The sequence below is a fragment of the Crocuta crocuta genome, unplaced genomic scaffold (assembly GCF_008692635.1).
Source record: "Crocuta crocuta isolate KB4526 unplaced genomic scaffold, BGI_CrCroc_1.0 scaffold288, whole genome shotgun sequence".
NCBI classification, from domain to species: Eukaryota; Metazoa; Chordata; class Mammalia; order Carnivora; family Hyaenidae; genus Crocuta; species Crocuta crocuta.
Window position 1 is genome coordinate 4,710,169 of NW_027532607.1, and position 27,911 is coordinate 4,738,079.

The 27,911-nt window shown below is 46.3% G+C and overlaps 1 protein-coding gene and 1 non-coding gene across 2 annotated transcripts in view; one reads left to right on the top strand and one right to left on the bottom strand.

Annotated features, from left to right (window-relative positions):
* The window catches only part of PRKCA (protein kinase C alpha), a 405,148-nt gene that overhangs the window by 276,479 nt on the left and 100,758 nt on the right, over nucleotides 1-27,911 (bottom strand). The gene's annotated exons all lie outside the window — the stretch shown is intronic.
* On the top strand, nucleotides 1,019-1,103 carry TRNAR-CCG (transfer RNA arginine (anticodon CCG)). The gene has a single exon. It is a non-coding gene; the product is annotated as a tRNA-Arg (tRNA).

Below are 27,911 nucleotides of genomic sequence, written 5' to 3' on the forward strand. Positions count from 1 at the left end.
CTCTTCCTCCACCCCCACATGCATTCTTTCCACATGTGAGGTTCATGTTCCAAAATTTCATCCACTGAAGAAAAAAAAAAGTCAGGCTTCATAGAGTGAGAAGATCCAGACCCATCCTTATGCTTAGAGATACTTTAGAAACTCCTTATAATTCTCAGCACACTTTATTCTGGGTTTCTTCATGTCTGAATTAAGAAGGACTTACTTCAGAGAACTCTATGGCACCACAGATGACAACTTTTGACTTATGGCTGAGATTACATTAGATCATACAAACGGAGTCATTTGTGTGAAGACTGTGTTTTTTAATGGTGGATTTTACCCAAACAGTAGTATATGGAAACATCTTCACAAGTGTTTTGAATACTACAGGGTCCTACAAATTTTCTTGAGTGGTAAGTAACATCACAGAAGACAATGGTCCTATGGAATCAAAGCTATCTTTGTTCATAGTCAACACCAACTATTCTCTCTACATAGTTCTACTGCTAGAAGTCCAACACATCGGACACCAAAATTTCCTGACAGATATAAATCTTGCTTGCAAAACAGCTCAGAGGACTCAAGTTCTGGGTATAAAAGGTAAAGCATTAGCCCCCCATGTTCTATAAACATTAAGTCATTGTGGGTTTATCTACTCAGGAATCTGCTAGTCATTCATTCACATATTAAGTTACTGGTTAGGTTACTGGTGAGGTAACAAATGGAAGTGTCTGCCCAAATAAGAAAACCACGACTCTCTTTTTATGATCTTAACTGAATTGTAACACAAAATTTAAAAATTCTCAAAGACAACATAGGAAAATCTAGGGGGCCTTGGGTTTGGCAAGGACTTTAGATACAGCACCCAAGGCGCAATCCATGAAGGAAGTAGCTGGTAAGCCGGACTTTGTTGAAATTAAAAATTCTTGTGCATAAAGTCACTCTCTTAAGAGAATGTGAGGACAAATCTAGGAGGAAGTATTGACAGGAGATATGCCTGATGAAGGACTTCTCTAAAATACCCCAAGAGTGGGGCGCCTGGATGGCTCAGTTGGTTAAGTGTCTGACTCCGACTCAGGTCATGATCTCATGGTTCGTGGGTTCAAGCCCCACTTCGGGCCCTGTGCAGACAGCTAGCTCAGAGCCTGGAGCCTGTTTCAGATTCTGTATCTCCTCCTCTCTCTGACCCTCCTCTGCTCACACTGTCTCTCTCTGTCTCAAAAATAAATAAAACATTTAAAAAATAAAATACACCATGAGTTCCTGAAAGTCAACAATAAGCAACTCAAATAAATATGGGGCTGAAGACCTTAACGACTCCCCATCAAGATACACAGATGGCAGATAAGCAGATGAAAAGATGCTCCACATCACATCGGGGAAATGCAAATCAGAACAATGAGCCATCAGAATAACCCAAACCCAGAACACTGCCAACAAGAAATGCCACTGATGCTGTGGAGCCACAGGAATGCTCTCGTTCAGTGATGGTGGGAATACAACATGGTACGTTCTGGAAGACAGGCAAATTCTGATAAAACTAAACATTTTTATCATATGATTCAGCAGTTACATTGCTTGATTTTTACCCAAAGGATCTGAAAACTCAGGTCCACACAAACTTGTACATGGATGTTTATGGAAGCCTTATTCCAAACTGCCAAAACTTGGACGCAATCAAAATACCCCACAGTTTGTGAGTAGATGACCAGTGATACAACCAATAGTATATTATTCAGCGCTAATACGAAATGAACTATCAGAACTCGACATGGAGGTACCTCAAATGCGTACTACTAAGTCAAAGCAGCCAATGTGAAAAGGATGGATAGTGTATGGATCTAACGTAGAAGACACTCTGGAAAAGGCAGAACAAGGGAGACAATAACATCAGTGGTGAACTGAAAAGGGGTGAACAAGTATAGCAAAGACAGATTTCAGGACACTATGTTGAGGAATACAAATCAGAATGCTGATGTCAAAATCTAAAGAATAGAGAGGACCATGTAACCTATGGACTTTGGGTGGCCATGACAGGTCACCCTAGTTCACCAATAAATGCATCACTCTGGTGAGGGATACACTGATACGATAAGATTCAGTGGGTTTATAGGGAATCTCTAGCTTCCTCTCAATTTTGCTGTGGCTCTAAAACTAAAGTCTACAAAAAAAAAAAATCAGAATCTTAAGGCTAAGAATTTCATCATGTAAAGTTTAATGCCTGGGTAGTTGTTAAGTTTGCTCAGCCAGCACACAAGGCTCAAGTTGTTGCTGAGGATGGTTTCAGAGCAAAGTCAGAAAAAAAAAAAAAATGGGTCTGTATGGAATGACAGGTGCAGCAGTGGTTTCTGACGCTCACACTGCTCCCACCCCAGCAGCGGAAAAGAGATGGAAAGCCGTGAGGATCATGAGGACAAAGGGACCTGACAAGCTCCAAGGCCACTGCAGGAGCCAAGCTAAAGGGTGAACAGCTCTGCCCAACGATGTTTTTCAAGCCCCAGGCAAGGTGGGCAAGGCCCCTGAAATCTACAGGTGAAAACTGATTCTGTGGAAATAACTTCTTACAACTGGAACTCATTAAAAATATATGGTGTGTGCGCCTCTGTATTTACAGGCATGTGAATATACGTATGTGTAATTCTCCCTTCACACTCTATAGCTAGTATTTTCAAGATCGTACCAATAATAAGTTTCTGGGCTCTTCCCACTCCCCCACCCCCCGCAAAAGAAGCCATTTTATGCCTCTAAGCTAAGCAACAGTGTTTTTATAGAAAGCAGAAACTGTGGGTGGTAGAGAGGAGTATTTGCGTTTTTGTAAACTGCCTCTAAAGAAGCTGCCGTCATTGGTGATGATGACCTTTACCTTGGCTTAGAAAAGAAGTATCCAAAAAAGGAATATTCGTGTGCTTTAATAAATGAAGAGACACCACTGATGGAAGTCTTATTTTGAGAAACAGAATGAGAATGTTTAAAGATTCTACAGGTAAGGTTGTAAAAACCCATTTCAGGTATTCGAAAAATGAAATTTCTATACAGATACGAATTATAGGTGAACCTAGCTGCTGGGAGCCTTTTTCTGTTGTCCCAGTAAGCAGTACCAGCACCGGCTGCTTCTTGGAATGAAGAATCTTCTGCTTTCCAGCCTGACATTTCCTCCTCTGTATCCTTGCAGGTACAAGTGGTTTAGGAATGAGGAAGAAGTACTGACAAACCAGGCTTGGTCTTACGTGCACTTCCAGAAATCGCTAAACACCCTTCAGCCTCTATCCACTGAATGTAAGATCAGAAAACCTGCTACACACCTTTGGCCCACAACCAAAGTTCCATTTCCAAAGTGATGGAACACAAGTTTGCAAAAGAAAAAAAGACTCTGAAAACGGCTCATGGAGGATAGAAACACATCAACGAGGTCTCACAGAACATGCTCAATTGTTAGGAACTCTGTCACATGCCTGTTATTTCTGCGGGGGGCGGGGGGGCAAGTCATTCTTAAGTTACCATGAAGCTCGCAAGATGCTTCTGTATCAGAGGCTCAGATCAGTGTTCTTGAATATCTACTACCTATCTACTACTATACCAACCTAAGTGCCCAGTGAACACAGTTTTCTATTAAGAACTTATCTTCGAATACATTTCCCTAGAAAGTTTTTACATCCTTTCCACCACTGTCAGCCTGTGATGTGAGCTCTACAAACCGCAATGACTTCATCTCAAAATGGGCCTAAGAAGCCATTAGGACAATATTTATTACACTGAAAGTGGAGGTCATTTTCTCATTTTCAGTATCAGTAAATAAAGGTTATCTGAAACTCTTCAGAATTTGTACTACATTGGTGTCCCATCATAGAACATTCTACTGCTGGTTTTTATTTACCTGTACTTTAACGTGCAAGATAACACATCGCTGGTTGAGATGGAGCAAAACAAGTCTGGAGGACGTTTGGCTGAAAGAATTTTTTTTAAAACATACACATAGGTCAGTAGTGGAGTTTTTAATTTGGCATGGGACCTTCAAAGTATTTGGGTATGCTTTTCTACAGAAGAAACATTATCAAGACATCATCTCAGAGAAGGCTGTATATATTTCATCAACTTGTTTCTGTGACAAGTCCATGGGTAGGACCTGTGGCACACAGCCTTTGGCCCCTGCTTTGCTAATCTGAAGCATGTCCCCCATGTCAAATCCTGGGAATACGATTTCGCTGCCATGGCAAAGGAGATACCAGATTTTGGTGGTTTGCCCTAACTATTGGCAGACTGGCACAAAACGCACCAAGAACATTAAAAAAATGCAATTCAGCTGGTTCTCCAAAGCCTTAGCAGAATGACTCATGGGGATGACAAGACAAAGTTTTATTCCACTAAACCTCAATAAGCACCAGAGGCCAATATAGGGTGATTTTAGTACTTCCCCCTTTCTGCATTGCTGCAATTCAGAAACAAATGTACAACACACACACACACGACTGCGGATTTCAAAAATGTGTTGGAAACCGGCAGAAAGCAAAGGGTAATTTAAAAAAAGGAATCAACTTTGCAAGAGCAGCTTGCATCCAATGAGCAGGATGGAAACCTGCTTTCATGAATGATTCATCCTTAGAGACTGAGGATAGATTACTCAAGGCCCCACTGGAAAGGCCCTTCCTGAACATGTAGCAGCCAGACGGAGAAACGACACAGGCTGCAAACACACTCACCTGACAGCACTTGGGGCAGGGGGGGAGAGGCGGGCAGTCAGGAAAGCAGTAGAGAACAACACACTCCGCAAAAGACGAAAGAGCAACGTCCCGAATAATTATGTGCTTAAGAGCACTCCTAAGGAAATCAGATCAATCAATACAGTAAAATTAAGCAGAAGCACCGTCCAGCCTACAACCACGTGTCCCTCTCCTTGCCTCTTCAGGTCGACAAGGAAGAGCTGGATAGACATCGCATCATAACCAAAAGATACAGCAAATTCTAGATTATCTAGTACTGTTAGAAAACAGGCATTCCAAAGGATTTTTTTAAGTGTGCTGCACCAACCAAAAATCTTAAAAGGTACACTGAACCACTAACATTGCTATGGAGTACTGTGCTGGATACCTTCCTGCCTTTCCAAAGAGGAGGTACAGACCATAGTTACCACTCAGCAAGGGGGATTCATTATTGCTGCCCTTTAGTTCCAGTGTTTCCGTGAGCTCTTTAATGTTCAAAGGGATTCCCTTTTGTCACCAGGTAGGTGGAGTGGGCAGGTTTTGCAGATGAGCAGACCTGGGTTCAAATCTCACTCCCCTACTTTTTAGCTCGGTGAGCTTCAAATTACCTTCCCTCTCTGAACCTCTACTTCCTTATCTACAAAATGGAGATCGTAAATCCCATGTCACATGACTGGAGCACAGTAGGCATTTAATAGGAGTTACTTCCCTTCTCATTTCCTTTGGCTTGCTCTAATCGAACATAAACTGGGAAAAGTCAGTAGTCAAACCTGTAGGAAGATCTAAAATTCTTTTCACAATTTCATGAATATTTTAACCTAAAAGCTTGATCATAAAATTATAAATATTTATAATTGTTCTCAAATATAATGAAGCAATTTTCAGAAAGTTGTGAAAGTTTCCTTAAAAAGCAGCGTAGAACATGCCATTGGGGATTTTGTGATCGTGGTTTCTAGTACCCAGTTTTCGTTGAATTCTAGAGTCTAGGCTCTGTTCCAGAAAGTTGTAGATTTCTTTGAGCCTCAAATCAATGCTTCAGATTTAACTGTTCAAATGGCCTAAACAGAAGGCAGATACATTCACACCAAGGTCCTAACAAAGGGAGAAACACATCAGTGCATGATTCTGCAAGACAGGTTTTCTTACATGACTCAGTAAGATCTCAAATCATAGAGGTTAAAATCAGTATACCCCCATAAACTAAGTCGTTTCGAGCTCTTGTCTTAGGCTTAATATACTTGGAAACCACTACCTTCACAAACAGGACTTTGTGATGATTCTAATACTGATGTCAGGCTGCTTCTCCAAACCAATTTGATGGATGAAAGAAGACAGAGTCTTATATTCAGTAAGACCCAGGAGGGCAACCAGGCCTCACTCCTTCATTCTATATGGATGACCAACAGAGATCTGGAAGAGTCCATTAGGTGATCCAGCAGCTAACACTTAATGATAAAGACTAACCTTTACTGAGAACTCACGGATAGCCAGGTACTCCAGTGGCACTCGGAAGGCAGCTTACATGACCACCAGCCCATGCTGGTAGCACCATCATTACCACTGTTTTAGAGAGAGATGCTCCAAGACCTAATCAGTTAGAAACAGACTGAGCCACCCCAGTCTTTAGACTTTGCTGCAGGTGCGGTCACAGCCACACACACACCCTCAGTAAGCCAGCTCTTCAACCCAAACACAGAAGAGGCCCTACCCTCAGTAGAGGCACAAATATGTGTTCTCCTGATCCACACAGCCCCGAAACAAAGGGTTCAGAACTCATCTATTCTCTGACAAATACCTGAAATACCAGTGATATTACAGGACAAGAAGATTCTACGATGACTCTATCCCTTACATTCTTATCAAGATATTAAGTTACCATCACCATCACTCCAGGCAAAAAAAGTCTTCCATCCCAGTCACCCTCCCTCAGCCACACTGGTGCAAGCCTTTGGCATTCGGTGCACACCCGGAATCGCTAAGCCAGCCCAAACCACCAGAATGACTCCCCGTCTATTATTCGCCACCCTTTCCTTTCAGCAGAGAAAGCCGTTCCTCTAAGGCTACAATCCTGTGTGGGCCAGCTCTGCCTGGGCTAAGCTGTTCTGTGCTCTGGTCTGGGAAGCCAAAGCCGAGGGTGAGGGAGAAGAAGGAATTTTGTTCTGGGCTTTCATCTTCCCTCCAACAACTACACTTAGCTCTATATTAGACCCCCAATCATCCCAAGTGGTGGAGAAGCTAACTTGAATCAAGCACAGAAGCTGTGGCTGGCAGTCGGCCAGAGGACAATTTTGAAGTCGAGAGGCTCAAAGATGGACTCCAAGCACTCTGACCCGCCGCTGATGAAGATGATATCACATTGGGGTAGAGCATCTAACTATGCCTACAGAGCCTCAGAAAAGAAGGGAAATCCATGCAGGCTGTTCTGAACTCTTAAATGTGGGCAGCACAGGAAGAAAAGCAGAATGAACAGCAGTGTGCACCCTCAGGGGAACGGGCAAAGTGAGTCCAATGGGGGAGAGGAGCGGAGGCGTCTGTGTCCTGGGGCTGCACAACCCAGCACCACACATGGCATGGTTTAACACAGTAATGGTTCTCTTACAACTGTGGAGGCCACAAGTCCAAAATCCAGGGACTGGCAGTGCGGTTCCTTCTAGAGGCTCAGAGAGGACCTGGGCCATGCTGCTCTCCCACTTTATCGCGGCTCCCCAAACTCCTGCCACTCCTTGGCTTGTTATCACTATATTCCTGACCTCATCACATGGCTTCATCCTGTGCTTCTGTCTTTACTTTGTCTTTTTTGTGTTTTTTTTTTTTAAATGGCAGGGGTGGGGGGGTGTGGTGCAGAAGACACAGAATCCCAAGCAAGCCATGGAGCGCAACACAGGGCTCAAACCCACAAATTGTGAGATCATGACCTGAGCTAAGATCAAGAGTTGGATGCTTGGGGTGCCCGGGTGGCTCAGTGGGTTAAGTGTCCGACTTCGGCTCAGGTCATGAGCTCATGGTTTGTGGGTTTGGGCCCCATTTGGGACTCTTTGCTTACAGCTCAAAGCCTGGAGCCTGCTTCGGATTCTGTGTCTCTCTCTCTGCCCCGCTCACGTTCTGTCTCTCTCAAAAATTAAACATTAAAAAAAAAGTCAGATGCTCAACTGTCTGAGCCACCCAGGTGCCCCTTTTACACGGCTTTCTATGGAGACAATAGTCCTTGGATTATAGGGCTCCCCCTGATCTAGTGCGACAACTTAATTATCCCTGCAAAGTCCCGATTTCCAAATAGGGTCACATCGTGAGATTCCAATATATCATGAAATTTGAGGGGACACTAGTCCCACCCCCAGGACAGGGAGAACTAAGGGGAGGAAGTAGACGTGTAGCTAAGCCTGCGCCCTAACCGGTGTCTATGAACTTCCCACCCGCCTCACTCACAGATGAACGAAGGCATACACTTCAGTCTCACCCAAGCCGGAAGTCTTAACTCCTAAGTAAAAGGAAAATCACACACAGGTAAGAATCCAGTTCAAAAAGATGCCACACTAAAGCTCTTCCTCTAAGTTGACTGGTGTTTACAAAATCTAAGAGATGAAGGTAGTGTTTTAGGAATGGGGGAACGACAGTACGTTCTAACGGAGGCTTCAGCATTTACCATCATTTTCCTGGAAGCTCCAAGCTCAAAACGCTTCAGGGACTCTTTCTCGTCAGAGCAGCACCATCAATGGTCACTCTTTCTGTCGGAAAGTCCGGCACTCCTGGCAATCTTAGGGTGTCTAGGTGGCGGTAAGAGGCACTTTATTTTTTCAGGCACATTTGTGAAATGTGTGGGGAGCCAACTGAAATTAATGAACTTTTCTTGCCAAAAAGAACGGAGCTCCAAACTCGGTCACATATTGCCAAATAGACAGTGTGAATGAAGTCGGTTTGTGAGGAAAACAAGAACATTCCAAAGGAAAAACTGAATACGGGCAGTCCCAGCCTCATTTATGCTGATCTAAAGGTATTGCTCGTCTGAGAAAAAAGGTGGCCATACCGGTAGTTGAGTTGGCCACGGACACCCACCACTCAACGATCACTCAGCATTTCCCTGCCGTCTGCCTCCCAACTTCCACTTCCTTGTACAAATCCCACCCCTACCCCATTCCCTAGTCAGGTACCTCCCCCTGTCTGGCCCAGGCCAGGGTCAATGGTGGCATGGCTGACAAGGAAGAAAGAGAAAGAACCCCCCACTCACACCCTCAAAAATCTCTATCTTGCAATTTGTCACTTTGGAAACTTTCAACTTGCCTAGATCCTACTTCCTCCAACCCCAAATCTGTTTCTGGCTGGGTACATTCCAGAAAGTATGCCCTCCCTCCCTAGCGTTCACCTGGCACTTCTGACCCAGGTCCAGCCTGCACTTGCCTGCCACTGAGGCAGTACCCACCTGACACCATCCGCCCCAGAGCACGTTCCCTAGGAAGCTGGCACAGTGACCCAGGAGTCCGCAGGGCCTCAGACTGCCAGGGCCACCATGTGCCAGCTGCTGCCCCGGGGAGGATGGTGGGCCTGGCCCAGCTAACCAACTGTAATTTCAAGCTGAATGCAATTAATTTTATAATTGTGAGTCATTTCTGATTGATTCTGCTAAAATCAAATCATGAAAATAGGGCATGATGAAGAATTGTTTAAGAAACCAGACATAGGGGCGCCTGGGCAGCTCAGTAGGTTAAGCAACTCTTGATTTTGGCTCAGGTCATGATCTCACTGTTCATGAGATGAAGCTCTTCTTTCAGGCTCTGTGCTGGGCATGAGCCTGCCTAAGATTCTCCCTTCCCCTCGGTCTCTTCCCCGACATAAAATAAGAAACCAGACAGAAGCCTCCGTGAGTAGTTGGCTAACATCTAATACTGAAGCTAACCACCCTATCAGGTGGGGTTATCAATTAAAAACACTAACTTTGCCCAAATACAAAGAGACCGTATCTCAAAAATTTAAAAACCCACTTGGCCCTGCTATGGGGCGGGGGCGGGGTGGGGGGGGAGAATCAGAGGCATTTGACTCTTATTTAAGCTACATCATCCTACTGAAAACCTAGGATGATCCATGCCTCCATCAGGGAAAGAGGAGAAAATACCCCAGATAGAAGTCTGAGGAAAAGAAAACTCAGAAATGTGGTAGGAAGCCCTAAGCTGAGCCACTTCCCAGTGATGTCTTACTCTCATCCAATTCAGTCAGAAACATGGGCTTTGAAAAGGAAGCCAGCTGACCAGCCCCAGAGATCATAAGGAAGAGAACAACGAGCGGACTGTGTGGAATCATATGCTGGTGGATGGCCAGGGTCTCCGGGCCCCCACCTCAAGCCATGAGGTCCACCACCAGTAGTTTCCAACTAGTGGTATTTCTGCTTCCACAACCACCCAGCCCACAGGAAGTGGGTGGGAAGAGAACTTCCTGCACCATTTCCTAGGCCTTTCAGCAGGACCCTCCACACCTCTTCATACCACAGAATCGGAGCAGGTGCCGCTGCTCACTACCTCACATGCAGTGGGGGTTCGGAAAGCCCTGTGGAGGGAGAACCCAGGCCTGACAAGGCCCATCGTTTCTGAGGAACAACGGTGTCTGGGATCCAGTCCCTGCACAAATGAGGTCTGGAGCCCGTGTGGGAGTTTCGTGGAACATCACTTTAGCTGCCAGTACACAGGGCCCATTCCTGCAGGCTCAACACAACGGCAGCAAGCTGAGGGCGTTCATACAGAGCCATGAAAACGCTCCCTGGGGTTCCTGGAGTGCTCAGCGGCCTCGGAGGAAGGGAAATCTTAAAAGCAGAAACGTGGGCTGTTCCTCACTCTCCTGGACACAGCTGTGCTTCTGTCTGCCTGTGAAAACTCAAGAACACACGCCCTTCCCAGAAGTGCCCAAGGGAAAGGTGGCCTGCACTGGGCCTGGACTCTGGGGTCCCCGCGTCCCAGTCCTATCTGCTCCACAAATGCAGTGCTGGCTGTGAGCAGCAGTGCTCGCTTTTAATGAAGCATCTGAGGGACCTGAATAAAGGGGTTAGACAGTGAAGACACTTCGTAGACGAAATGAAGGCAGGGCTAGTATTCTCAGTAAATCATTCAGGTTGCAACGATTTGAAGTCTCCCCACCCCTGCGGCCCCCATTTCCTTGGTCGGTCTGGAAGTGTCCCTGCTCCACAGAGGGGCCGTAATCGACTTCACAGAAGCGAGCAAAGTGCTCTGCAAGATGAAATGTCTGCTGTAGGCTGCCCCATAGGAAGCCCTCATCAGGTTTATTTTCCCAGCAATGTCCTGCTTTCCATCAACTTTCCGCAGCTAGACGGAGACAGAATCAAAAAGGTATTTGCTGGGAGAAGAAAAACATTTCTGTCTCCTGGTCTTTATTAGGGATCACCAGTTAAGCCAAACTGTACAGAAAACCCAAGGTTCATAAAAACTTGGCTTTGAAGGCTTTGATTCATGAATTTGGCTGCTGGGAATTCTGTAGAAAAACAGTCTAGGGATCCTTCCTTCCTGTTGCCACGTACCCTCCCCCTTGCCCTGCCTACTCATCAGGGGCTTCAATGTCCAGCCTTCACAGTAGACAGAAGAACAAACACACTCAAGTATGATCCAAGCACATCTACTCGCCCACACCTGTTCAGCTATCATCAGAATATAACCATTAAAATCATTCTCCTCCTGTGACATAGTTTAATTAGAAAAACATGGTATGTCGTCCTGTGAACTAAATTTAGACGGTATATGGCCTGCATGTGATCAAAACAAAACCACCTTCCGCCAAACTTGTCCCAGAAAAAAAGTATTTCTAACTCTGCACCTAGAAGATTTCGAAACTCAAGAATACTCCTTGATACTAACTTCAGTTATATTCTATCATTAGAATCTCCACTTATAGATCTGGAAAAAAAAAAAAACCCAAGACGCACAGCTCAAGAGGATTTAATATGTCGCCTTACATGCCTAGCAACACATCTTCCATTTCCCTGTAAAGATGAATACCAATGTCTCCGTTTCTCAGTCTTGTTTTTAATCAATATACCACCTGGTTAATGAAGAATCAACGACAGAAGAACAGACATCCAGAGACTATATTCACTTTGCAGTTTCTTCTGATTCAGGTAACATCAACTCTTCCTTTCCTCCCCGGTGCAGAGAGCCACAGAGAGGATCACTCTACTTTGACCCAGCAGGAAACTTCTACATGGCAGTTCTGAACGATGCAGGGAAGTAAAGGCAGGAGAAATGTAGCTTGTATATCCTTACAGCTGTGCAGCCCAGGAATAGATACCGGAAACACACACAGCACAGCATTCCTCAAAGAACTCAGGCTCACCTCAGCGCCTTCATGGTTACATTTTACTAAAGACTCAAAGTAACCTTATTTTTTTTTAAATTTTTTTATTTATTTCTGAGACAGAGAGAGAGAGAGTCAGTGTGAGCAGGGGAGGGTCAGAGAGAGAGGGAGACACAAAATCCGAAACAGGCTCCAGGCTCTGAGCTAGCTGTCAGCACAGAGCCCGACGCAGGGCTCGAACCCACAAACCGTGAGATCATGACCTGAGCTGAAGCCGGACGTTTAACTGACTGAGCCACCCAGGCACCCCCAAAGTAACCTTATCTTAACAGCATCTAGTCTCTCAAAGTCCTGAAAGCCTTGCTTCAAAATTCCTTAGAAACTTCCTTTCTCTATCCCCACCAAACCCCCTCACATACTTAAAAGTACAGAATCCATCACTCCTCACAATCCCGACACAGCTCTTTCTGCCCAGGGGTCCTGTCCCTGTGCAGTAAGAATCACCTTTTTTGCACCAAAAAGGTCTCAAGAATTCTTTCTTAGCCGTTTGCTCACAAACCCCACTTCAAATTTCATTGCAAACCATACCATTTTTTCCTAATGGAAAAATGAAGTTTTTGGTGTGTGTGTTTACTAGTTGCATGAAGCAGTGGTTTTCATAAACAACGTAGCACAACTTACAACAAATATGTTACAAGGTAGGAGCCCAACCGGGCAGCCAAAATACTGAAGCATCAGCCAGCACTGGCTTCTGCACTAGTCACTGTACATGAAGGCGGATGCCCAAAGTTTACGGGGTGGAGTTTAAGCGTGTGGGTGAAAGTCATCTAGGTAGTAACTAGTTCACATGAGAAAATACCACCTGTTCTGGGCCCTTTCCTCAATTCCAGCTCTCCATTTCCTTTGGTGCCTCCGCTTTCTTGCGATCCGTCTGTTCATCTCCATCTGCCTCACCATAGAAACCTTCCTGTAGACTGAGAACCCTCCTTCCACGCACCTGAACAATGCCCTTCCTAACTAGGGGGTCAGGAACCAGCATTCATGCAGAGGACTGTGGGGCAGGCTTTTGTTGTTGTTGTTAAATACACTGCACACAGCACTAACCCACTGAGGTACTACTATTAGCTCTAAAGTATCTCTAAAAAAGAATTCTGCCTCTCCTCCAGAAAGCCCTTCCCAATCCTTACAGAAAGGGTGGGATTCCTCTACTCCGTCCCACAAACCTTCCTTAGCTGTTCCCTAGGTTCCCTTCTCCAACATGAGGTCTTCAAGGGCCTGGCTTGGCATGAGCATACCACAAGCACATCATTCAGTGTTCATTGCATGAAGTAACTTATCAAAAGCTGCTCAGTCAATAATGGAGAAGGACAGAATTCCAAAGCCTCTACTCTTTCCATGCTTCCGATGGTATTCTGGCAAAGCTGCAAAGGATGAAGAGAAAAACATTCCCAGCTCCCTGAAGGACCACTCCTTAAAAATGAAACCAAACAAAATGAAAATCACCTAAAAGTAATCAATACTGGGGTGCCTGGGTGGCTCAGTCGTTAAGCATCCGACTTTGGCTTGGGTCATGATCTCCCAGTTCATAAGTCAAGTCCCACATCGGGCTCTGTGCCGACAGCTCAGAGCCTGGAGCCTGCTTTGGATTCTGTGTCTCCCCCCGCCCCGCACTTCTCCTACTCATGCTCTCTTTCTCAAAAATAAATAAGCATTAAAAAAATATTTTGAAAAAAAGTAATCAACACAGGAGCTCAACCCACGGTGCCTTTAAACTGAGGCTCCTGGCAACAGGAAATCACCCACTGCCCACATCCAAGGACAATTGGGGAGTATTTATCCATGGGAGGATATGCCATGCCACCATGGTCCTTGTCTCCACTTGTACACGGCATGCTGTACAAACGTATCCTGAAACAATAAAAGCAACAACCCCAATCTAGGAGCAAGACCCTGGTCCTGGTCTCTTTATATTTAGTTCCACTTACCTGGCACCTGATTCTGCTTATAAAGGAAACAGCTTTATACACACTTGCCTGGTCTCCGGACTAAACAACCTACCAGAGAACGTAGTTCTGTATTTAGAATAGTGCCAGGGACAAAGAAGCTGGGTTGGAGGGGAGGGAGGAGAAAACAAGGTTGAGGATGTATTAATGGCTGGGCAAACATGTTCAATTCAGGGAAGTCAATAATTTGCTACTTTATAGTTTTTTTCAAAGGCAAAATGAAAAGTTTTAAGAAAAATACCTGATTTCTCCACGAATCCTTTTCTTTAAAGCACACAGAAACATTTGTTGTTGTTTAATGTTTTCTAAAAGCTAGGCTTTCTTCAAATTATACTGTCAATAATGAAAAAAAAAAAAAAAGCTGAACCAAACTCAGATTCAATAAATTTAAAACGCTACTCGATTTGTTTTGCCAGAATCTTTGTGTGTCCACAGAGGTGGAAAACAGATCTACCTCACTTCTGAAGATCACCTTTTTTAGGGTGTAGGCATCTATTCATTGCTTGTTTGGTTTGGTTTGGGGCAAATCGAAGAGCTAGGGAAATCACAGTTCTTCCAAAAGGGCAGACTTGTTACAACCTGAATAATCTGCGAATGTACTTGATCACTAAGTTTGGACATTTGTGCAGCTCATTTTCAAAATAAAGTGAAAGCACGGATACAGTCTTTCTAACGGTTAAAAGCATTTAGCAGGATAGGTGTTTCTTCCCAATTTGCCACCCTCATTACACCTAACAGTTTCACGCCACAAAGCTTAACAGGCCTCCAAGAACAGGGGGTAGCTGAAATAGCTAGCTCACATCCACAGGCACCTTCTTTATCTTTTATTTTAAATGCTTATTTTTGAGAGAGGGAGTGCACGCGAGAGAGCGAGAGCATGAGGAGAGGAGGGGCAGAGAGAGAAAGAGACACAAAATCTGAAGCCGGCTCCAGGCTCTGAGCTGTCAGCACCAGGTCCGAGGCAGGGGCACAAACTCCCAAAAAGTGAGATCATGACCTGAGCCAAAGTCGGCCACCTAACTGACTGAGCCACCCAGGCATCTTCATTTTTAAAACCAACTTTCAGCTTTCCCTGAGCTCCAGAGCAGCAGTACTCACCCTCCCCGTTAACCAGATCCTGTCCTTGCAACAATTCACTTAATAGGACACCTGCATTACGACAAAAATGTCTTGTGATCCACATCACCTTTAAGTTTAGAAGCACGTAAACTGATACCGCACAAAACGACAGCATGACATCAGCTAGTTAGGCGGGGGAAAAAAAGACACAAAATGAAACACAAAAGTCATCTTTCACCGAGATTGCATTCTGGAAAAACGTAAGTTTTAGAGTGCCATTCTAGGGTTTCAATCAATCTGATCCATTCACTTTTACTGGGTTCTCTGAGCCATATATGCAACTAAACTATACACACAAAGGGAGTAAAAACATCCATACCTTATAGATGCTCACTACCCAGCAGAGGCTAAAATAAATAAATAAATAATAAATAAATAAATAAACAAACAACAACCAAATACCCACACAGCATGCAGGGCGCAGACACAATGCTTTGGAACGTAGGCAGAGCAGTGAAGACTTCTGCCTAGGACTTCACGAGATGTCAGCCTGCATGAGAACTCCCTGAACACAGGAGTGACGATCTTCCCTCTCCTACTCAGAATCACCTGGCCAAGGGCCCAGTCAGCCAAAACTGCACAAAGGGGGTTAAGGGTAGACCTTCCGAACTTGAGAAGGACCTAAGTTAACTGCTCCCTTTTTCAACACCCTCACTCCCCAGTTATCCCTGATGTCTCCCAGCTGGAAACATCCCCTGTACATCTCAGGGGTAGGACATCTCCCCTCCCTGTCTACACATCACTAACACACTATGGTTCTTGCCCAAACATTCCCAGAGAGTCAGGTCTCCAAATACAGAATGAACTCTCCTGATTTCTTAGCATGTCTTTTGATGGCTTGATATAGACAATTCTGCAACTTATGACTGGTAAACTACTGTTTTAAATTGAGAGAGAGTCATTTGCTAACTGAAGTCAAATACTTTATGATCTCTCAGATCTAAATTTAATCTAAATCCTGAATTTAATCTAAATACACACATTCATAGATATAGACACTAAGCTCAGATACAGAAAGCAAATTAGTGGTTGCCCAGAGGCAAAAGGTCACGGATGGAAGAGACGGGTGAATTTTTTTTTTTTTTAGTTTAAATAAGTTGAATTTTAAGTTTATTTTGAGAGAGAGAGAGAGTACAAGAGAGTGACGGGCAGAGAGAGGGGGAAGAGAAAGATTCCCAAGCAGACTCTGTACTGACAGCACTGACATGGGGCTCAAATCAACCAACTGTGAGAGTTCATGACCTGAGTGGAGATCAGGGGTCAGACATTTAACCAAATGGGCCCCTCCAGGAGCCCCAAATTGAATTTTTTAAAAAACCATCTGTTCAACAAGTTGTGTTGGGGGCAACTGGATATCCACATGCAAAAGAATAAAGTTGGACCCTCTACCTCACACTGTGTGTAGAAATTAACTCAAAATGGATCATCTAAATGTCAAAGCTAGAACTATAGAACTCTGAAAACATACATATAAATCCTCATGACTGGGGCTAAGGGAATGGTTTTAAATATAATGCCAAAAGTATAGGCAGCAAAAGGAAAAATAAACTGGACCAAATTTAAAACTTCTGAGCTTCACCATCAAGGTAGGTAAAAATTCACTGAATGGCAGAAAATATTTATAGGTAACAGATCAGATAAGGGACTTATATACATAATATATAAAGAACCCCTACAACCCAATACACAGGCCAACCAGCAATGCCTGGGCAGTTCAGGCAGTTGAGTGTCCTACTTGGTATCAGTTCAGGTGAGGATCCCAAAGTCATGGGATCAAGCCCCAAATCTGGGTCTGTGCTAAGTGTGGAGCCTGCTCAAGATTCTCTCACTCCCTCTGCCCCCTCCCCAACTCATCCTCTTAAAAAAAAAAAAAAATTTAAATAAGACTAATCAATTAAAAAATAGGCAAAGTAGGGGGCACCTGGGTGGCTCAGTTGGTTAAGCAACCAACTTCTGCTCGGGTCATGATCTTGCAATTCACGAGTTTGAGCCCCCCCCATTAGGCTCTGTGCTGACAGCTCAGAGCCTATAGCCTGCTTCAGATTCTGTGTCCCCCACCTCACACTCATTCTCTCTCTCTCAAAAAAGTAAACATTAAAAAAAAATTTAATGGGCAAAATATTTGAACATTTCCTCCAAAAGATAAATATCCCCAAATTATACAAAGATGATCAGTATTATTTATTACGGAAATGCAAATTAAAATCATAATGAGCTACTACCTCACCCCAAGTAGGAGGGCTATAATGATAAAACCACCATTGGTAAGAATGTGGAAGAATTGGGGCTCCCATCCATGGTGGTAGAACCGTAGTATGGTGTGGCTGCTCGGGAAAACAGGCAGGTTCTTCCACTGCTCACGGCAACACGTGTTCACACCCTCCTTACCTTGCCCCAGCCAGTCCCCGCCTGGCTCTGGAGGACAGCAGGCTAGGTGCCAGCCTCGTGAGAAAAACAGAATTCCGTTAAGAGTTTAAGAGACTCATGGATCGTATATACGTGTTAAAACTCTCACCAGAGAAAAATAAAAGGGAATGGAGAATCAAGGTCCTCAAATGTTAAAAAAGGATTTGCATTCGCTGGAAATAGCTGTGAGATGAAAAGCAGGATGGAAGTTTTCATCCTCAGAGGTCTATGCTGGAAGATTCCCCCCTGACACACACACACACACACACACACACACACCCTGACCAAATCCTTTATCCAGCTCAGCTGTCCATCTGCAGATCTGGGGGGTCATTAGAGCCTTGAGACACACCTTCACCTCAGCCCCAGGAGTGCTCCTCAGTTCTTGAGGCAACCGGGTCCTCATTTCCCAGGGATGAGTCATGGCAGATGAACGAGGTGCTGCTGCCTCCAAGGGACCGGCATGTGCCGGCCCCTGTGGTGAAGGGCTCCACTCAGCCACTGACACTGCAGGCAGCAATGAGTCACCAACGCGCAGCAAGCCCAGGGCTCCAGGGAGGTGGCTCTCCACAGCTCTTTACTAGAATCCAGGTAAGTGTCCATCAGAACTTGGCCACATCAACAATACAACAGCTGCCTACGAAAACCAAACCCCCACTCTTTTTTTTTTTTTTTTTTTTTTAAAGCATAATTAGAACATCTCCATCCAGGCCCAGTTGGGAGATACTAAAAATGTGAGTTTCTTGAGCAAGGGCAAGTAGGGAGAAGAGAAATTATTTCCCTTTTGGAGAAGGATGTTGTTTTGACACTTGGGTCAGCCCCAGGGAAGACAGCAGTCTCTACCACAGGCCCCTCAGTCTTCTGGAAGGAGGCGAACAAGATGAAGGGATGAGAGCCTATCATTAACAGTAGGAAGCATTATCTTTCCCAGAGCCAGGGCTGCTCGAGCCCCAGAAAAGAACCAGGACTCCAAAGTCCACCTGATCCCTGGACATAAAGGGGGAAAACAGCCCTAACCAGGCAGATTAAAGCCACCACCAAGGACTAGACCCTGCAGCGCCCTCCACAGGGAGTCATGGTCATGAGGGACCCAGGGATGGGCCGCAGATGTCTGCACCAGTTACTGCCCAGCACACTCCACAAAGCACCGAGCACTGACGTGGCAGGTGTGTCCGAGCATCGTCTCGCGTCCCCAGCCACGTGTAGGGTCACAGAGCGAGCCTATCTACACATGTAACCATTCAGGTCCTCTGAGGGGTCACACTCAATTAGCTCTCCTCCTCCCAGGATGCCTTTAATTAGGCCTGTGTCCTAACAACCAGGAGTTCCTCCTTGTCACTGTCAGAGGCGGTTGCTGGGAAGGACCCCGAAGCCCCGAACACTTGCACCCCCCCCCAGATCCGCTGCGGCAGGGATGCGACGGCTGGGGCAGAGCTCGGTTCCCACACTCACTTCCTTTCCGCCCTACCTGGGCCTCAGGGCTCCAAGCAGCGCTAGGCACGAGGCTCCAAGGGCAGAGAGTGCGCTTCGAAGGGAGCCAGAGAAACAGGGACGCGGCCCGATTCAGGAGTCCTACTCTGGAAAGTCACAGACCAGACAAGGAGGCAAGTCCGGGCAGTAAACAGGCAGGGGTAGGCACGTGTGCTCATTAAGCTCTCACTAGGCCAGTTAGTATGTATGTGCATGCACATGTGTAACACACGTGGGTGTGGCATGGTAGGTGGGGTACGTGTTCCAAGTAGTGGGGAAAGCTGCTCAAGGACTCCCAGAGGCTGAACAGGATTTTCTAAAATGCTGAGAAAAGAAACGAGTAGGGAAGGAAATTATATTTTGTGCTTTAAAGCTTTATTCTCTCCACCAGGTGCAAACAAGGGCTTCAGGAGTGGGAGGACCTTTCAACAAATAATTCACAACCCCAAGCGCTGAAATTAAACTCCTACACAGGCAGACAACAAGGGAGAAACTCTCCCTGAAAATCATCGCTGGCCTGCCTCTCCGGATGAAGCCACCAAACCCCCACCTCAAAGGTAAGCCTCTGCGCGTGCGTGCACACACACACACACACACCCTTAACCAGCAACTCACTGGCACTGCCATCTAAATTCTGTCACACTCCAGAGAAATGGGTGTTCCCATCAGGAGGAGGAGGGCTCGGAGTGCTCCCCCAACAGTCCTCTGGCTCCATCGTCCCCATCCATGGCACGATGCGCTTCTAAGAAAGCCAAGAATGCTGCCAATCAAACCATGATGGCCATCAACTGTAAAACCTCTGATTCCAAAACACAGACATGTGAAAGCACGTTGTGTCTTAAGAGTCTGAGAGTCAGTGCCATCAGCTGTTCCTGGACTGCAGGAACCAGAACCCACAGGGCAGGGCCGGCACCCGAGAAACCCGAGGCAAGTATGTCTGTGATGACTTACAACCTGGCACATGTCCCTCTGTGCTGGGACCTGTACCAGGAACTTCACACACTTGTGGCATCTGACTCATATGATGACCCTGTGAGGTATTCCCAAACCCCCTTTGGCAGAATGGGAAACAGACTCCCAAAGGGGAAGTCGCTTGCTGAGCATGGCGAGCAGCAGGGCATCAACGCCCCCCACCTCCGCTCAGGTCCCCAGCCTGCATCGTGGAGAAGTCTGTGTCCAGATGAAGTAGGTGTCTAACCACATGTGCACCCTCCTTCCTTGGGATCTTGCCACCGTCTGGTAATGGGGCCGCGTGTTTTCATTAGGTTGTGGGTGGTCAGGAATTTCACATCAGCTAAAAACTCCCCCTGCCCGCTCTTCCAGCCACTTTGGTCTTTAGTCCTCTCGTTAAATGAGCCACACCTACGAATGTCTGTCACCAAGGACCAGTTCTTGAATTTCAGGGAAGGCTGCACAGCAGGCCCTGTATTCACGCCACTTGCACATATCCCAAACGGGCACAATCTGTCACTCACAGTAACTAAGACATCTACATGCGGCTGAAGAAATGTGTATAACCGGTTTAGTGAGTCAAGTTCCTCCTTCCACAAACTCTCCTGGGAATTCTCTCCAGCCAGGGCAAACAAGCCTTCTGTTTCATGCACAGTGGCGTTAAAGAAGTCAGCTTTATTTCCTGGTCTCCAGTAGCAAGGCTCAACTGCTTTCTAAGAGGAACAGACGCCAATCACCTCAGTGGGGCTGTCCCAAGTCACTGCTCCTTCACCACGTGTGAGGCTCTCCACAGAGGAGTTTGTAAGGGACCAGTGTACGCATCATTATAATATTCAACAAGCCAGCACAAAACCATCAGAGAGGGCAGCCCACGCCTCACACCAGAACTGGAAAATCTTGATTCTACATCCTCACCCACTCCTCGCAACAACGGGGCAAGCCACTGGCCGCCTTCTGAACTTCAGCCTCCTAACAAAGTTCCTAATGACTAGTGCCAATTCCACGAGGTCTAACAAGACACCGCATGGGACTCTGCCTGGGAGAGCAACACGCTAATGTGATGTGATCACCCGAAAGAGACCATGCACGGAGCTGCCATGGCTGCCCTGGTGTTAATGTCAACTGCAAGGTTCCCACGGTGGAAAAAAATTACTGGCTCTTAGGCAAACAGGGCTCCAAAACCGCTCATTGCCAGTCAACTCTGACAGTTATCTTTGTTCATACAAGTACATGGAAAATAAGCAGAAACACATTTAATTTTGTTTAATGTTTATTTTTGAAGGAGACAGAGTGTGAGCCAGAAAGGGGCAGAGAGCTGACTAAACCACCCAGGCACCCCAAGAAATACATATTTAAAGTCTATAGCTGAAAAACAGTGCATAGACATACGTGATAAGTGTTGAGGTTCACAGGTGAAGCCAAGGCAAGATAACACCTGGCCTGAGCTTCAGTCCGGTGGGAGACACAAATCTGAATGACAAAGTCTGAAGACTCTGTCATAGCTAGGATGAACACTATGACAAGTGGGAGTGATTTGAAAGTCACCAAAGGACCAGAGATGATCTGGGACCTAGAGAAGTCTTTTGGGTAAACAGCTTCCAGCTGGAACTGAAGGGGAAGAAGAGGAGGTATAACCAGGTGAGCAACAGGAGAAGATTCTGACGGAACAGCCAGGAAATGTCCAGAACAGAAAGGAGGGAGGGCACGCTCATGCCCCCCTTTGAGAATAAAGAGATTTCAGGGAGCAGGCAGAGGGCATGCAGCCTGGAGGTCCACAGAGAGGATCCCAGACTTCATCCTGGAAAAGCAGTGAAAAGCTTTCCAGTGATCACCAGCAGGAAGTACAGGGTGGGATTCCGAGTTTTAGTCCCTCTGTGGAATAGAAACAGACTGCAGAAGAAGGGTCCAGGGACAATGCAGGGTAGACCCAGAAGAGAGGCCAAGATGAAATAACACGCCAGCATATAAAAGACACCCCATGGCAAAAGTGGGGCCAGAAAGCTAAAGCAGTTCGAACCTAGAGGTACCTTCCTGGGTGAACTATCTGTCCACCCACCACTCAGCATTCACCAAAGGCACCGCAAGTGTGGCTGTGGCTGTGCGGCCTATATAAAACCACAAATAGTGGTCAGTGTGGATTCGATCTAAGAAAACCATCCCTTAGAGATTATGCTACTGGCATCCATAGTACTACAGATACACACATGCCTTAGTTACCAGGGCTAACAGATCACCGCAGTGAACACCTTAAGTGTTCTGTCTTCACCTGAACTAAATTCAGGCAACAAGGAAACAGGCTACCTATGGGGGAGGGGGACCAGGCAGTAGCTATGACTTCACTTCCTTTAGAAGGCTGCTCGGAGACGTTCACTTCCATTTTCAAGGGGAAGGCCTACAGATCCCCGGCGCAACCACAAAGCCACCTGAACAGAAGCATCTTCTCTAGATGAGAGGAGTCACATGAAGTGGTATTAAAAATAACAAACATTTCAAGAGTTTAAAAAAAAAAAAAAGAAAATCAGCAAACAGATGGGGCTCCAGTTCATTTTTAGACACAGAAACAGACTTTGAAGAGAAAGGGTAAGTAGGTGCCAACCTCCCGGAACAGCGCTCTGGCTCTGCTAGGCAAAGGGGAGACGGCGGGAGCCGCGAACTCAACAGGACCCAGATCATGCAAGTGCTGGGGTCTTGGATTCTGCAAGCCACTGTTGTCACCTCCTCCTCCAAGCATCCCTCACTGGCTCTCGACCACTCTGGGTCCCTGGCTTCAACGTCCATGCCTCCAAAAAGCCCCCCACTGACCACCAGCCCCAGACTAAGTCATAAGCACATTCAGTTCCTCCTGCTTCTCACTGCCAGTGGGATCCACTAAGAATTGGGGCTCCTTGTTGAAGGTCCATCTCTCCTGCTGAACTCTAAATCCTAGGAGGGCAGAAGCCCCATTTTTTATCTCCAGAGTCCCCCCCGCCCCAGGCGACTTGAGAGAACGAGAGCCTGATGAATATTTGCCAACTTTGTGAATAACCAAATAGGTCCAAAATAGTTACGCTGATAAAATTCTGAGAATGAGAACATGAGAACACACCACCGTCTTCCACTACACAGGACCGGAAGTCTTTTTCATCCCGTAGCTTCGAGGCAGGAAATGCTTACAACTATGAGGGGCCTGCACTTACTTTTCTGCTTTTATTCTTCACCTCTTTAGAAATTTGAGTTCCTGAACTCAGTGTCGTTATGATCACTTAGAAGCCAATGGCTTGTAACATCTTAGGAGTCCCTCTTTCTGCTATTTCGTGGGAAAAGAACATTTTTGAGAGAAGGGGAAAAAATAAGACCATTATTTAGAAGGGATATACATATCACCCTAGTTCTCTCTGGGAGTGACTTAGGAAATCCATCAGCAGAAGAAGGCTGTTATACTAATTATGGGATTTCCAAGCTGTGTGGGAGGGAAGACAAAAAAAACAACCCTTGTTTTACTTTTTATAACGTGGCAATTGCTGATTCCATTTTTCTGCCTCTAATCAGGTCCTTCAGGTCAGACACATGAAAAGTTTTTACAAGTAATAAAAATGCCGCTTCTTGCCGAAAAGAACAGAAGATTGTGTGCACCAAGGCTTCTACCATCCTCTGACAGAGCTGCTGATTGTCAGGAACCCCAGGGCTCAAGTTTTCCAACTGCGGGCTTCCACTAACCACCACAACAAAGGTTCTAGAACCTTGAAGCGCAAACGTCAAAGGGCAGCCCTCCCTCTAAGAATTTACCCTGATACTTAGGAGAATGCATTTTAGAACCTGAAAGCATGAAGCCAGCCCAGGCCACGTGTCTACAGGGCAGGGGAAACAGGATTTTTTCCCACCAATCAAGCGTGTATATAGTAATAATTTATTACAAGTTGCGGTGAGGACTCCATGATCTCAAATGAGACACAAATTTAAGTGCTTATTAGCCTAACGCTTTATGCGGCGAGGTCCTCACCAAATACCGGTGACGATGGCAGTTTTTCTTATCTCTGTTAAGAGGGGATGTTTACTTCTCTGTTCTCCCCTTAATCTTCTCTTCTTGGTCTTGCCTAAGCCAAACTGGTCTTCCCAGTTCTAGAAGAACGACTTCCCACATTTGATCCAAGTTCAGACAACTCATTTCGCCTCTCAAGCGCTTCCTTTTTTGAGCTTCCTGCTGCCAGGAAATAGTCCAATTGGATGTTTACAGGCTTGGGATCCGTGTCCCCTGGGGACACTGGGGCTACCAGCAGCCAGACGCATTGAAACGCCCGAGTCTACCCTTTGCCTACAGAGCCGGGCTGCCGATGGAAAGCCTGCAAACAGAGATGCCTCCCGACCTTCACTCCCAGGCAAACACGGGGTCCCGAGGTCACTGCATCCTTCAAACCCGTGGCCTTTCCACAACCTCTATCACACTCAGAGAACGACATCCCTCGGCTGTGCTCCCACTGAACCCCATTCTAAACACTGCTCCCTGTCCTCTCTGTGGGTCTGGCCCTTTGTTCTCTCTGCCCCCACGCCCCCCACCACCCCGCCAACAGCCCATATGAACGACACAGTAGCACCTCATCTAGAAGCCTGCCAGATGGTTGTAAAATCGCTTCATTTATTCATTCATGGTGCCCAAATGGAAAGAGAACCTGCTAAAGACTATTTATAGATACAAGTCAGTTCTTCGAAAGGACCAAGAGATGAAGGATTTTCAGAAAATGAAACAGAGGCAGAGAGGAAGAGGAGCTCACCTAGGTGGGTCTGGAATGGTTATAGCTTTATCCCACTGGGCTCATCTATTTGAAGCTGGAAAAGGTAACCGTAGGAGAACTGCCCGCTCACTTCTGGGCTTCACAGCATCCTGACCCAAGCCGCTCTGGGGTAGCCTATTCCTCAACCGTCCCTGCTCTGGGGACCACTGGGCAAGCAGCACCTCTGGCCACGGGGTGCTGTTCCAGCCGACAGACGGGGCATCTGCCAGCACGAACAAGCAAATCCCTTTGTGAGCCAGTTCCCAAACTTGTTTTCAAGTAGAAATGACCTCTATGCTAAAAGCTATTAAAACTCCACCTTTCTTCTTTCCCGGTGCCTAGAAGCATTACAAGTAATAAATTGATCTTTTGCAAAAAGTAAAAAAACAAACAAAAAAACCCTCTAAGGTTCAAAAAGCATCCTTCCCATGAAGCAACATAATGTTTTTCCCCTGTAGGGACAGCCTTCTTACAAGGCCCGGGCCTCCTCGTATCCCTCCACACCTGCACTTCTCTCCTTTTGGACAAGAAGGCCCTCTCCCCCTGCTGCACCTTTCCTTCTTCCTGTGTGTGCGCGCTTCACGCTGCCGACTCCCACCCTGGACGCTCGCATTTATTCCCCTCTGTACTTATATCTCCGATCTCTTGCCTTCTATCAGTTGCTCTGCACAGGTCTTTTAAAATACCCCACTCTCTCACAGNTTTCCCCACCCTCTTCCTATCCTGTATCCTTTGAACTTGGCTTCTCAATTTTCCCAGAACTGTACTGTTACCATCTTTAACAATATCCAGGCCCAATCAGTGGTACAGGTTTCCCCCCCTGAATTTACACTCGATTCTCCACGTATCTGATTTGGATGACATCTTAAAACGCGCACACACACAAAACCACTCTCCTTCCTTGGTCTCCATGACAACACAGTCTCTTGATTTGCCTCCTAATTCTCCAGTTATTCATTGTCTGTCCTGGATTCCTCGTTGTCTTCCCACTAATCCACAGGGTCTTCCCCAAGGCACCATGCTGATCTCCATTTACACAGATCTTCAATGTAGCAACCTCTACACTCACCCCATTGAGAAGATCTTTTATCCTCAGAGTTCTACCAGCTGCATCTCTCATATCTAGACCTCTCCTCCTCGGCCTTACGTCTCACCTCACACCTACGGTCTGGTTTTTCAATGTGATGGATGCACACGGTATTCTAGCACTGACATGGAGTGCTCCCTCCTTGCCAAGCGCTGTTGCACGCATTTCAGAGGAACTGTCCCATGTAATCCTCATACCTACCTGAGGAGGTAGGTGCTATTACCATCCCCATTTCATAAATGGGGAAAGTAAAACACTTAAGTTTGGCCAGAATCGCACAGCTGCTAACCAGATAGTACTGGGAGTTGAACACAAGCATGTGGAGTCCAGAGTCCCAACTTCAAACCAGGGATGTACACCTCCCTCAGCAATTTTGAGGACACTGGATGACTTGCCCCTACAAAGCTACTTCTAGCTGTCAACGTGATCTTCACTCAAAATTCATGCCTTCCATGCTAGGCCTCTGTCTCTGGAGATTTGGGATTTTTCTGACCTCGTTCCTGGACTATTCAACTTTGGAACAGATCCTGAGGACTTTCGCCCGGGGTTGATAGAGGTGACCACCCCCTCCCCCCACCACATTTCCACCATCAGCAGCCCAGCCAGCATCACTTCCTCCTTTCTGCTCCTGACCAGCGGATACGAACATGCCAGCACATGCTGCCACCATCTGCCCCATACGTCTAGCTCAAGGAGCTGCAAGGATTTCCCCGAACGTCGGATGGCACTCTCACGTGCCTTTTCATTCAGCTCCCTCAATTCTAACCTCCCCAGGAGGTTTAGAGCAGGGGCCCTTCAGGGTAGTCATGTCCAACATACATCTTCATTCTTGACACGTGCCATCTTTTCTACCTGCAAAGCTCTCCATCTCTTCAAGACCCAGCTCGGAATCCATGCACTCCTAAGCATCTTCCATCCTTGCTCGTTAGATCCATTCCATGGGCTCTGCGGTTAATGTGTATTGTTCGAGATACATCTTTTCACATTCCCTTTTTCTACTCCCTGTGGTCTCCCCAATTCAACATGTCCCCCCAATGAACTTGCTCTTTTGTGCTTCACCTCCCCTCTCCAAGAGCCTAGTCTGGGGCTAACAGTGTAGTGTTTAACACAGCAGTCACCCCTCGAAGGTGGTACGTGTGCTCCTCAGCCCACGAGCATCTGCAATCATCTCTAAGAAGATGGGGCGTGTTCACCAACACACTGACAAGTTGCCAGTTGTAAGGAGTACCACGCCTTCTTAGGACACCATTTTGGGCTTTTTGACTTTTTTTTTTTTTTAATTTTAGAGAGAGAGGAGCACAAGCAGGGGAGAAGGGCAGAGGGAAGGAGAGAGAGAACTTCAAGCAGGCTCCACACTCAGTGCAGAGCCCGATGCAGGGCTCAATCTGACAACCCCAAGATCATGAGCGGAAATCCCGAGTTGGACGTTCAACTGACTGAGCCACCCAGGCACCCCCGTAAGCTGCATTTTAAAAACTGTTAATAAGGCCAACTGGGGAGGTATGATTCCAGGACCTTAAACGGGCCTGATTAAGGAGAACAAACAAAAAACAAAATGAGAAGGGATATTTCCCAGGCAACAGTTCCCAGATAGGAGATCAGGACACATGCTCAGGCCAAAAGCTCAATCTGCACCCCTGTGCTTAGGAAAATCTTTGTTGGGGTGCCTGGGTGGCTCAGTTTAGCGTCCAACGCTTGCTTTTGGCTCAGGTCATGATCTCACGGTCGTGACGTTGATCCCCATGTTGGGTGCAGTGCTGGGTGTGGACTCTGCTTAGGATTCTCTCTCTCCCTCTGCCCCTACCCCGTTTGGGCTCTCTCTCGCAAGAAAAATAAAGAAAAAAAAGAAAGAAAAATCTTATCTTTCTGATTTCAAGCACTCTGGACTCCAGGGCAAAAGCCTGGCATTTGTATTTAATTTCACCCACACACGATCGAAAGGTTATCCACAAGAATACAAACAGCAAAGTACAAATAAATTTGAAAATCAGCATTAGGAAAAATATGGATCAAACCACAAAGTCAAGATTGGGAGAAAGAATACAGGTATTCGAGCTAGGGTTTCTGGGCTGTGGTGGTTTTGCCTCTGCTAGCATTAACTGAATAATTACCGTGTTCCAGGAAGGCTCTGAGCACTTGACATGATAGCACTTTACCCATC